Source organism: Rhyacophila brunnea, unplaced genomic scaffold (genome assembly GCF_057557595.1).
Source record: "Rhyacophila brunnea isolate RB1 unplaced genomic scaffold, BYU_Rbru_1.0 scaffold_5, whole genome shotgun sequence".
NCBI lineage: Eukaryota > Metazoa > Arthropoda > Insecta > Trichoptera > Rhyacophilidae > Rhyacophila > Rhyacophila brunnea.
The window spans coordinates 35,161,918-35,174,960 of record NW_028233170.1 but is presented as its reverse complement, the minus strand read 5'-3'; the positions used below and the strand labels follow the sequence as shown (position 1 = coordinate 35,174,960).

Sequence of the window (13,043 nt, the reverse complement as noted above, 5' to 3'; positions counted from 1 at the left end):
CATTGTGTGTGCGTCTGAATAGGTATAAATAAATGTATAGAAATTTTACAGTTTATTCTAAAATAAAGATTTCCATATAGCTGATATAAACGACCTTTCTCCCTATTGTGACTTCAATCCACGACCTTGACGTATGATATTATATGCTTCACTGTGAGTCCAACTCTATCATTTACATTAGACAACAAGGAATAACGTCCTAGCGACGGTAGCGAAATTTCATTATCCATAAGTAAACATATAGGTACGTAGATAGATAGCGGCACAGGTGCACGCAGAGTTTCCCGTCCGTATTCCAGTTGATAGCTTCTGATAACAGCCACGAAATGCATCTCGCGAGGAACGAAGAATGCATTTATCTGCATCATGCGCTGGAGTCACTGTTTTATAGAAAGGTCACCTTGTGAGGGGGTCATAGGGTTGCAACGTACACCATACAAATTTATTTTATGTTACATCCCTTAATAAATAAATAACACTTAAACAATCCATAAGTAAACAAAAAAAGAAATTAGCATATTCGCTTCAAAGCTAAGTATAATATATAGACATATACAGATATATTATAAAATCGACTATGTATTTAAATATTTAAATAATGTTGTTGATGTATATAGATGTTTTCGCACAGTACTTTATCATATTTATGTATTGAGGTATTATAATTGTTACATTAAGTTAGCCGTCTAAACTGTCAAAACTGTCTATCTCGCTCTAAAAGTTAACACAGCCAAAATAGGGACTGTTTAACATAGCACTTTTTGATAGTTTTGACGGTTAACTTATTGTAACAATTAGCTGTCTCAATACATTAATATGATATACTACCGTTGATAGTCGCATTGTGTATAGAATAGTTTCGCGCGAAGAGCTATCTTAACACATGTTTGTTTTACGAGAAATGGATGTTACCGATATGCCCAACCGATACGTGCTCTGCGTTCATACACACATTGAAAAACATCATGCGATTAACCAGAACCACTATTCGAACCCGAGACCCACTACTTTATAAGCTGTTTCCGCTCGGCCATCGCAGCGTAAGTATCTAATATTAACCACAAAGCTTTGAAATATACTAGTATAACTAACTATTATGTACACTTCGATAGGGAGAGTTCGATCGATATGAATAAAATATAAGTACAATTTTAAAATATTGATGTTTTGGGATTTTTTAAACATTATGAATGTTGCAAAATTGCAAACAACCACAAAACAAATCATTTTTGTGTTCTCTATACAATATATACGACTCAAGTTATAAATTAGACTTGGTATAAACACGTATTTCTAGAGTTTCAACATTTCATTGGTACAAATGGGTTTTACTAGCGATGAAATAATTACTTTCAATGTATTGATATCAGAACGTTAGGCCAATTATTTACTATAGATATTAAAATGATAATAACGAACTTATGGTCACTGTATAATATGAATATTTTCGATAGGTTTATAATATTATGTTAATTTAATTTGATAGGTATACGGTATACATATACATAATATTATGTACTAAAATTGTATAACTTAAAAATACCTAAGTATATTTTATTTTTATTGGACGACCAAAGTAGATATTTAAAAAGTTTGTTTATTTTCTTACTACGTTTTCACATTTACAAAAGTTTCATAGGTTTATTAACAAAAAAATACAATGTTAATACTATGTGGGCACTGAGACAGTCATGATTGAACATATTGTGTACAGTTAATTACCAGGGCTTCGAACCGTTATTTTTTTCATTTCGGTTTTCGTTCCGGTTCAAGAAAATATAATATACCTATATCGGCTCGGTTCCGGTTTTCGGTTCAGCTCCAAGTGATTAATTTTTAAATGTTTTTATTCGTATTAAAAAAATACTTTCTACCATAATTTAGAACAATATAATTATGGTACCTGTATGATACCCGATGCTGCGCTGTGAAACCTCCGAAACTACACAGCACGGCCGTAGGATTACAATTTAATTATATTACGTATATTATGATAATTATATTATAAATTATGATAATTATTATATCGAGATGCGTCACGATAACTGGACGACAACTGAAGTGGGGAGAAAGATCATGCTAACGCGCGTGCTTGAACATGTACCAAAAATATCGGTTTTTTCGGTTAGGTTCCGGTTATCGGTTCAGTTCCGGTTTAACACCCTGATAGTTACAATGCGACACATATTTGCGGCCATAACGTCAGAGTACTTTAATAGAGGTTCTCACAAACGAAATACATGTTGTAATTTCCATAATATTTACCTAAGTTAGCACCTGAATAATTTAATAAATGATAAATACAGAGATAGGTATGATTTTTATGAATTTATTAATAGAAGTCCTTATGTAGGCTACAAAGGCAATAAATAGCCCGGCGTCTCCAAATTGGTAGGGGCCCAGAGTCAATAACATTAAAATACATGCAATTTGTGAGTGAATCAAATAATATAATTCTTAAACTGAGGAATCCTCGTCTTGTCTCGTAAAATATTTGTTAATTACATTTTAACAAGTCAGAGTTTTGGAAATTCAGCTCTGCTCATTAATAAAGACAAATACTACAAAAAGTTATTTTTTTCATTGAACTGGAGTTTATGTGGTAGAACTTCTTTAAAATCGTTTCGAAACAAAGTTTTTTTTGTTACGATTGTATTTTGTCAGATATCGTAGAATTAATAACAAAAAATGGTTTTAAAATCCACCAAAAAAGTTTTATTGGTTTGTAAAACGCTGAAAAAAAGCCATGGTTTGTAATATTTTGATATATGCCATCGATTGCTTATTTTCATATATAATGCAGTAACAATATTTACCAGAAGTGTTTCCCTCAGTAATTTTCGAACCATCATCGGTCATTTAGTTTTGTGGTTTTTGAGCGTGAAAATTTATCAATAGAAAATAATGACCAACGAGGAAAATTGATTTGGCAAATTAATGGCAAATTTCTGACCAAAGTTTAACCGTGAGGCGTGTCCTGTATGTCCTACTTCATTCGCGCCTGTGTGTTTTTATCTGTACGGATTCGCCGCTAGGGGCGCCACCGGTCGAACAGTTCGCCACATCTTTCAGTCGAGTGCTGAATGCGCGGAGTGTTAGTTGTGTCGTCGTCTGCGTCCCGTACACGGCCAAAGATTACGCGAGATCGCGATTTCTAAACTCTCATCCCAATAATACAAATCAATATAAACAAAAACATTTAAAGTTTCAACAATCAGTGTGTTTTAATTCTTGTTAAAACAACCCGTTATTGTGTGTTATAATATTGTGTTTTTATTAGTTTTTTTTCTTCAGTTACTTATAAAAACAAGATTTCTTCGATACTGTTATTATTGTGTTTATCTGTGTTTATTTTGCATTTTATGTTCTTTTGCCACGGCTTTGATAGCGAACGGACAACACCAAAATTTACATTTAAAAAATATTATAGGGAAATTATAACTTTAGAGTTTTTCCCGGATATTTTTTAACGTTTGTTTATAACGGTAGTCTAACGTCCGCCCACAAAGCTGGTTTATTCGCTGGCTTAGGCGGAAACTAGTCCTTCGAGGGCGGCGATAATAATTTATCTTTACGCTGATCCGTGCAAATTTTCAATGTAAATTTGCTAACACCGTAAATATAATAATCTCGTGTAGTGTAAACTTTTATGTCGGTACATAACAACTGACAGTTTCCAAATTCGAATTAATTCGAACTGTGAATTGACTTAAATTTTCACTTGTGTTCCCGCCGTTTGTTTTCAAATATTCGGCACTGTTTGAATTGTTTCTTGTGTTTGATTATTGTTTGTAATTTATCCGGGAGTGTCCTCGGATTTCTGGGATCGAGTTCCTCAGAGAAACTTTGACACTTCGCCGTGCGTTGGGGGAGAAATTCCACCGCCGATCGTCACGTCGATTGGGGCAAAGTTGGCGCTTCGTTTGACGAACAAACCCTCTCGCATTTGACACGGCCGATGTAAGTACATACCTCATATACAATTTGTACCTTTATCGGCTCTATCCCAAACTTGGGCGAATAGTTTCCAAGATTATTTAGGCAAAGTTGTATAATTTGAGCAAATCACTTCACATATGAACGCCCAACGTAGAATCAGGTAAGATTTACACGTAGATTAGTTAGTGTAGGTACTGAATAGTAGCAGAGAGTTGGAAGTTGTTTTGTCTCAACACTCTGAAATCGGTCAAGTTTATTTATACCGTAATAATTATATTCGGTACCTACCTACCTAAAATTATTTAATATCCATCTCAATTAATTAGAACATCTTATGATATAAAAGCCATAAACCTAAATCAATTGTTGGTACAAATCTATTTGGATCAATTCTTATTTTGTATTAACCTTTAGGTATGATACATTATTATGTTAAAATTAATATCTGATTGATAACTCACCAATGTACTTAATATTTTGTTCTATTATTTTTTTGTAATAAAACTACATAACATACCTACCTATTAGGCTATTATAAGTACGTAATAACTATATCCACGTATAATCCATAACCTAGCCTGATTATTGAAATTTTATTATATTTTTAAAATTTCTACATAAGTAAGTAGGTATGTGCTCATGTATTATCATTTTAATCATACAGCCTTTAATATATAAATATAAACTACCCCCTTACTTAAACCAATACAAGTTTTTTTCCTGGATATCGTGAGTAGGTATTTGTGTATTTAATAATGATACACAAAAACATTATTTTTCTATAATAAAAACTATTGATGAATATTAATTATAATAATTAAAAGGTACTCCATATCGTTATTGTGATTGAGGTCGAGACGAAAAACCATACCAAAACCTAACGCAACCTACTGTAACCCTAAAATAAGTAGGTGGGTTGTTTTAGGTACTTACTGAGTTATTTTTCAGTAGGTTTTTTGTCTCAAAACACCTTTACCAAAATGACGATATAGAATATTATATTAATACGTATTACATTAATTACAATATAACGTATAGTTAGTAGCCACTTGTCGCAGACAAGAAGAGGGTGGTTTTTCATTAATCATATTAAGCGGTCGCTTCGTCAAAGAGTAATAAAAAAGTAAATAATAAGATTTTCCGCAATTTCAGTAAAAAAAAAAAATAAAGTGTAATTTAAATGACTTTATCCAAGTAAGTAAAGAACTACCAACTGCTTAATAACCAGTTAACCCTAGTTACCCTATTCCTAGTTACTTATTCACAAAATAAGCTTAAAAAATGATCCGCAGAAATGAAAGTTTAAAAACGTGGTCTGCGGGCGTCAACACGGATTAAACTGTGACTTAATTTATTCTTTTTACACATAATCTGTAAGAGGAAAGATTTAGTAGTAATTTTTAATGCCTGTCACTGTCACACCTTCTCTAATTGCAGTGGAACTAAAAGTATTTTTCTATAAAAATAAATTTTATTTAAGATTTGTAGATATAATAAGATGACAAATTTAATGTTCGATATTGGTTATTGCGAACCTTGTTAGGAACACTATGATGTTCACCGATTTTGTAAAAAGACCATGAACTCAAAGTCATATCTAGTTTCTTCAATTCTCAATGATTGTACACCAGTAGCGAAGGGTGGAGGTAGACTGTTAAGATCAACCATACATAGTGCATATTTAACTTTGTTAGTCATACGTATTTGTTTTTATTGAACTAAGACTATAATTTACAGAGGCTGTTAGTTCGTTTTTAAAATCCAATTGAACCCTACCCAAACCAAACCATAATAGTTTTGGTATATTTTGAGCGATAAGACAAAATTTTGCACACTTTTTCATTCATACTTATTTGTTTTCGTTGGATTAAGAATACATATTACACAATATACCTATAGTTGGTTAATTTTTTTTAATTCATTAAACAAAACTATAATAAGTAAGTATATAAAAAAAAATCTATCTATAAAATATCCGAAGTTATGTATGATTTAATTGCATAATTTTAGATATTATTAAGTATTTTTTTGACCATTATTTATTATGGCTTGGTTTTAGCATGCTTCAATTGAATTTTAAAAACTAATCAACACCGTCTGTAAATTGTAGTATTATTTAAATGAAAACAAATACGTATGACTGACAATGTTTAGTGTGCACTATTTATGGGTGATCTTAATAGCTTACCTCCACCCTTCGCCACTGTTGTACACAAACAATAAGTTGACAACATCCTTGAAATGATAACTCGGTTCGAATTGTTCATTAAATCTCAGAAAACGTAGGTAAGTACTTAAACAATGTAGTGTTGCCGTACACCGGTTTGGTAAGTAAATAGAACACTGCAATCAACATTAATAAATAAGTGATACTTACATATTTTCCATTGTTTTTTATGTATGATCAACATGTTTTGTCACACTACTGTTTGTAATACAACATATTATGTATATTATTATGATACTAGTTGATATGCCTTTTTTATTGAATGTTACTTACTTGTACGTGTGTTTAAGATACAATTTAACTTGAATGGTGTTAAGGGTGACGATACTTAGTTCCAGCGCTCGAAATGGAAAATTTTACGAACCGGAGCGTTTGATAATTCAACGAAAACATTAACACTGTTACTTATCTATTTCTATACATATTTATATGTATTTAAAAAAACGATTTTGTTAGATTTTTTTATAATATGACATATCTCGCACAGACGGTCAAATTAATATTTACACGAGACGGAGCGATAATTTTGGGGATTGTATGAACCGGAACGGCGCTCCGGTGCGTTCTGGTCCATTTCGAACCCTGCTTAGTTCATAATGCCTGATGAGAGATTGAAACCGGTTCCGATCTTTATAAAATTTATTTAATATACCTTATGTACTTACAATAATTTGTATTTAATTTCACTTACTTATACGTAGTATCATTCATTATTATTATGTAAACAAATGTGTATTTGATAAAATAGGAACCACAGGAAATATACGTATTTAATACTTATAAGTTATAACTTATAACATAGTATTTATTATTAGTGATAACCTGGCTGAGTGATAACACTGATAACTGATAAAATGATAATAATATGAACATCTCTATTAGGAACTGCGATCCTGCGTAGATATAAATATATACAATAATATCCAAGTATTGTGATGTTATAGGTACCTACTTACATTCTCGTTATGTATTTATTTTATGTTTAGAAACATACCTACAAGATGAAGTAGTTTTGTCTTGAATTAGTGTGTTATTGAGTTCTATATGTGCTTAATGATAAGATAAAAAATGGGGCATTTAAAAAAACTAAGTAAACATTTTGTACGATATTATTTTGTTTTATTGAAAGTACTTAAGTGGGTATTATTAGTACTTACAATAAATTAGTTATTATGTAGTGCTTGCTTATTTTGTTAATTTATTAATAAACTAAGTTATACACAAGCACTAAGTTTATTTTGTTCATATTAATTACCGTTTTTTAAATGAAATAATCATCATTTTCTAATAACAGTTCGAAGCATAAGCAATAACTCACTACGATCAAAAATCACATTTTCGTATCACAGCCTGAATATAATGGGTCTCGGCATGCACAGAGCATAGATCGATCGAAAACTAGGTAAGTTAAAGTATGCCAATTGCACACGCATGATCGTCGCGCGGTCCCAGGGGCCCGATTTCCTAACTATCATCTCGTGTGACACCAGACGACATGACTTAATTGTGGCGTCAGCCAATACACGCTCTCGAATCCTGGGTTTGGCAAGTACACATTGTTTTTCAATTTGGGTATGAACCAAATAGGTTGAGCAAGTGATATCCATTTCTCGTAAAAACAAAATGTGTTTAATTAAGTTAAATAATATCCTTTCTGTTGTGGAGCCCATGATCTTATTAGGATCGGACATGGTCCATTGCATTGACTGGCATAGTTTTATGATGTCGAATCGACTGTTATGAAAAAATATCGCGATCTGACGATCAGAGCGTTTAGCCTCTAGGATTAGCTTAAATTTCTTGGACTGAGGTTAAGGACCCCTTGGCCGGTTTAAGTACCTTCTTGATAATTTTGACCAGTAGGTACTGAAAATAGTTTTTCGGTCCATGCGAAACTAATCACGTCACATACATTCATCTTGTTTTAGCAGAAGTTTATATGCTATTGAAGATGTATAATTGATAATAAATTATAACTCGTGTCAAGCAATCAATCAAAATCTTCTTGCGTGTTATGCAGAACAGGTGAGCACAACATGAGATCACCTGTCATCAGGTTGGCCGTACATGGAATAATAATGCGCAATATATTTTCTTACGACACTTCTGTTTTGTCAACTAGCCAGGTACTGAGGTACATATACCAGCTATTATGTCATGTACATTTGCGTCTTTTAAAAGCCTTCTGTAAGTAAAATCTCATTTAATTGTATGGTACTTAGATATATGTAAGTATTTCGTAAATGAATCTCTTCAATTAAAATTAACCAACAAAGTAATTCATTATATTAATGGCATCTACCATAATTGCAAAATTGTACTTAAGTATTTGGGAAATAGGACTTTTATTGAATTCCATGTGCCTATAACGGTTTCAAAATAGGAATAATGTACGGCTAGTCAGTTATGACGTATAAAATAATTTTACAATTTAACTTGTCTTGAATATTTGAATGATTTCTTCGAATTAATTAATATGTTCCAAATTTGAAAATTAAATTGATTTTATGCACCAATAATATTATAATCTATGAAATGTGTGTGTTGCCTGAATAAAAAAACGATTTTATTAAGTATGCTTCTTGTGTAAATACGTATTTATTATCAATGTTTTTTTTCTGTACATACAAAATAATACGGTTCACATGTTGTAGCTCCCACTTAGTTTCAGCTCGGTCCATATTAAGTATATTGATTGATTGACGAAAATTAGTGAATCATAATTAAGTGGGTGTAATTTTTTTTTATATATTATAATGAATCAGCTGATTATTATAATAATATTATAGTTCATTTGCCTTTGCTTTATCCCCACGATTTTCACTGGCATTATAATTGAACGTTTAAGATAAGCAGTTGACTGTAGTCGTAAAAATGTAATAAAAGAGGAAAAACGGTCGCTGACGCGGTATCCTTGGATCGACCTCTCGCGCTTGACTTGCCATATTTCGTCTATGGCAGAGTAATAAAAAAAAACCAAGTGTTCTTTATTCAAATATCCGCGAGTGGGCATTTTATTCGCTGTCCTCGGAGCAGTTAGTTGGCCAAAACAATAAAATAATAGTTCGCTTTACGTTTTCAAAATTAGCAGAGCATGATTTTATTGCACATGGATCCGCTGCCCGGCGTCTTAAGATTTTATGTCATTTCAGCAAACCCGTTTGTAACAAAAATCGTTATGCACGATCGAACCTAACAGGATTTGCGTGGTAGCTACTTCAAACTTATAAAATTGCAACCTTTTTAAAAATCGAACGAACAATTTTTAAACAAAATTTACAAATAAGACGTAGGTATATTCACTTCAAAACATACCCATTATTGTTTGCAATTAGCAACTCTTTGCGTTCATATTAAGTATAAAACATTATTGTATAAGTAGGTATCTAGTTAAGTTGTGACTGAGTTGTGATGGAGTGTCCGCTTCTAAAGTATTGTGGTCGGGGCTGTAATCCCGCGTCTGGAGAATTACCAATTCAGAGTAGGTACTTACATAAAGAGTTTAATTAGGTAAATCTTGTATTATATTATTGATTTGCTATTTAATAACTTATTGTCAGGCCCAATTGGAGAATTTATGCGAGGCCCCTAAGTATGGGTCGCGAATAATAAATGGTTTACTATAACCGGTTATCGGACATTTTTCTTCAATTAGACTATTAAGTATTATAGATACCTACTTAATAATTTCCTGATATTTTTCCCCTTTTTATCGATAATTTTTCTTAATTTATCATACGCAGGTACCTACCTAATTATAATTCCAATATTTTTCAATTTAGCTTTTTTCAGCTACATTTTTTCTAATTATCTACTTAATAGATACAAATATTGCAAGACTGTAAATGTTTTGCCTATTTTTATTCACCTAATAATATTGTTGTGTACTGCATCTCACATAATGCCAGTGAGCTCACTTAAAATATGTAGGTATTTCAAGCGAGTGGTCCTCTAAGATGCTTCGAATTTTCCTAATGCGTATATGATTATTATTTACTGCACAAGAGCCTGGTTTTGAGCTTTAAATATTTTGTAATTAAAAACTAACTTCATTCCTTTTTTGTATTTGTTGCGACGTCTTTGGTCACCTATCGCGCGAGGCTCGATTGGGCTCAATCGGTTCAATCGCTCTAAGTCTAAGACCAGATCTGCTTGGTGTTGTAATGGATGATTTTAATAATACATATTTGTTTTTTTCTCCCTGAATTCGAACCCGCCAAATTATTAGCTAACAATCAAGAGCTAAGTAAATAAAATGTAATATTTCATTAAACTATTTAAATTAAATTAAAATTATTTTATTAAACAATCAAAAGAAATTGTGTTTGATAGAAATAATACTGAAATGTCATTTTGATACTCATATTGATTTCCATAGTAACGCACATATATGCGGATTTCTTCCGAAATAATTTTTCATACAAAACAGAATTAACTGAAAATGAATTGAATTCTACTTAATTGATATATACTATAAGTATTAAAAAATATACTGGCACCGTGTTCTGATATATTCTAAAAGTTTCAAATGTCTAGTTAGTCGGGAAGTTGATTAAAAATCGATTGCAACATTGTACCAGACAAACAACCACCGGATACACAACCACCTGACAAACAACCACCGGACAAATAAGAATACCACCTAATAAAAACGTTGTAAAATAGATACGTACGTAGGTACGTCAATTTACGTAAAAAATAATACTTACCAATAAAACTGCTGAACTTTTTTTTAATTTATACATTTTTTAAACCTATATTTTTTCCACTAAAATGATTATTGGTTTATTTATATCGCAAGGAATCGTAGTGATTTATCAGTACCATCGCACAATCGTAATACTACTTAATAATATTAATAAAGAAAGTCCTAAACATATGGATCTCGATGATGGAAAATGCTTGGAGACAAACATTCGTTTATTTCACTGTCATAAATCTTCCAGAGAAAATTACTAATAAAGAATAGGAACTATTATTTTATTTTGTGTAATGCGTAGGCCGTAGAGGGTGTGTTGTTAATAAGCATCGACACAGTGTACAACGACTATTTTCTATCTTCCAGCTAATTCAGATGTTCTTTTAACAGTTATTTTTTATAAGACTCGTGGGTTGGTTTGTTAGCGATTCCATTTTGCGTCAAAGTTAGAACAATAATTGAGTTTTATTTGTCTGGGCGATATTTTGAAAATTAACGGAGCGTGATTTCGAGTAGCCGCGATTACATCGATCGTGATTTTTTAAAGGCGGGCTTATACGTTTTCTTTGTTATCTGCCTCAATTATTTTCCCGCCCCCTCCAGCCCCCCCGCTCTCGTAATGTTCTTTGTATTTCCCGGGGTTTAGAGTTTAATGCAGAATGTTAATGCCCCACAAGTACCCCGAGTATTTCTCATTCTCCCATCGGCTATATTACACCGACAGATCCGATTATATAAAACCCGACCCCAAGACGTATATTTTCAGCAGTATCGAACATTGAACTTTTAAAACTATTCTTATACCAGGCCAAACCATACAAGATGGAATTGTTCCGTAGCTCCTATAAATACGTTGTCTTCTTCATATGCGGTTATATTATTTGATAGGAAACTTGTATTATTAGTAAGTAGATATCTCTTACTTTAAACTATATACTTAGGTACTACATATAAGAATATTATATTCACACAGTTTTTTTCATTTTCATAACCAACCGCTGTTATGTTAATCTTTCACTAAACCAACATTGCTTAACAAGTTGTTTTTTTGTCGAAACCTCATGAATGAGGATCGTGATCCAGATGATTTTGCCGCTTGACAGTCTTCTCCACAGTTTTGCTCTATCTCTCCTTACATTCAGCGGCACACAGGGGTGTCTTCGTCAATGTGAACCCTGTGACACTCTTAATTAGGTCTGTTCTCGCGCCCTCCGACTTTCGACCCGACCCAACATCATGAATTTACCAGATTGTCATATTCTCTGCGGAAAACACAAATTAAGTATATTACGTATTGTATGGATGACGTATTAACTAAATTTTTGATAGATTTGACACCAGGAATTTATCACGCGTTTATAGAAGAAATAAGCACTGTTTTACTTCAGCATGCGTAAAGAACCTAGTATGGTAGTTTCTTTCTTCCTTGCATTTTAATAATAGTTGGCGGGGTAACAGTACCTATACCACTATGTCTATACCATACCATTATATTCATGGTTTGATAACAATGATAATGGATGATACTGGAAAGTAACTCTTAAATTATTATCAGTTTTAATTCCGTTGTATGATCAATACACATAATTTAAATGTATTTTGTGCATGTACCTATGCAACAAAAAGATAGAGTCAAAATTGTGATTGTGTGTTATCGATGAAAGTAGAACCGGATCTTTCGCTGTAATGTGACCGTCATTCTCGTATGGCTATGGTATGGGGGCAAAATGAACACGGGTTCGCCTACTGAAAAGGGGCTTTGTAATTATACCCACTTTTTGTTTGACATCTGAACAATCCAATGGCCCATTAAACATTTACTTTCATTGGCATACAAATAATAATGTATTTCCAATTCTTAGTACCTATGTAAATCACCCCTATTGTCCCGCATATAAAGCAAAATCATAAAATACAATTTTAAACGTCTTCTGTTTACCTAAACCTACCCCCAAAGTCAGAAAACACAAAACATTTCATTAATTTTGCAAAATTATTAATGAAATGCTTATTATTAAATGAAACTCAAATAAAAGTGATATCTATTCATTTATTTATTGCTTTAAAATCTCAATGAGTTTTCAAATTATTATTAAAATATGAACACTTTGTACCAACCCCTTCTATAATTTCAGCGACATTATGCTAATTACTTTTTACATCTTGATACAATATTAA

The 13,043-nt window shown here is 32.1% G+C and overlaps 1 protein-coding gene across 2 annotated transcripts in view; it reads left to right on the top strand.

Moving 5' to 3' along the window:
- Positions 1-13,043, top strand: part of LOC147066351 (uncharacterized) — a 1,224,975-nt gene that overhangs the window by 674,661 nt on the left and 537,271 nt on the right. The window contains exon 1 of one of the 2 annotated variants that reach the window (XM_085955768.1): positions 3,070-3,960. The exons of the other annotated variant lie outside the window; for it this stretch is intronic. The gene's annotated coding sequence lies outside the window, so the exon portion shown is untranslated. Of the gene's footprint in view, positions 1-3,069; positions 3,961-13,043 lie in introns of those variants that run through there. 2 annotated transcript variants of the gene reach the window in all.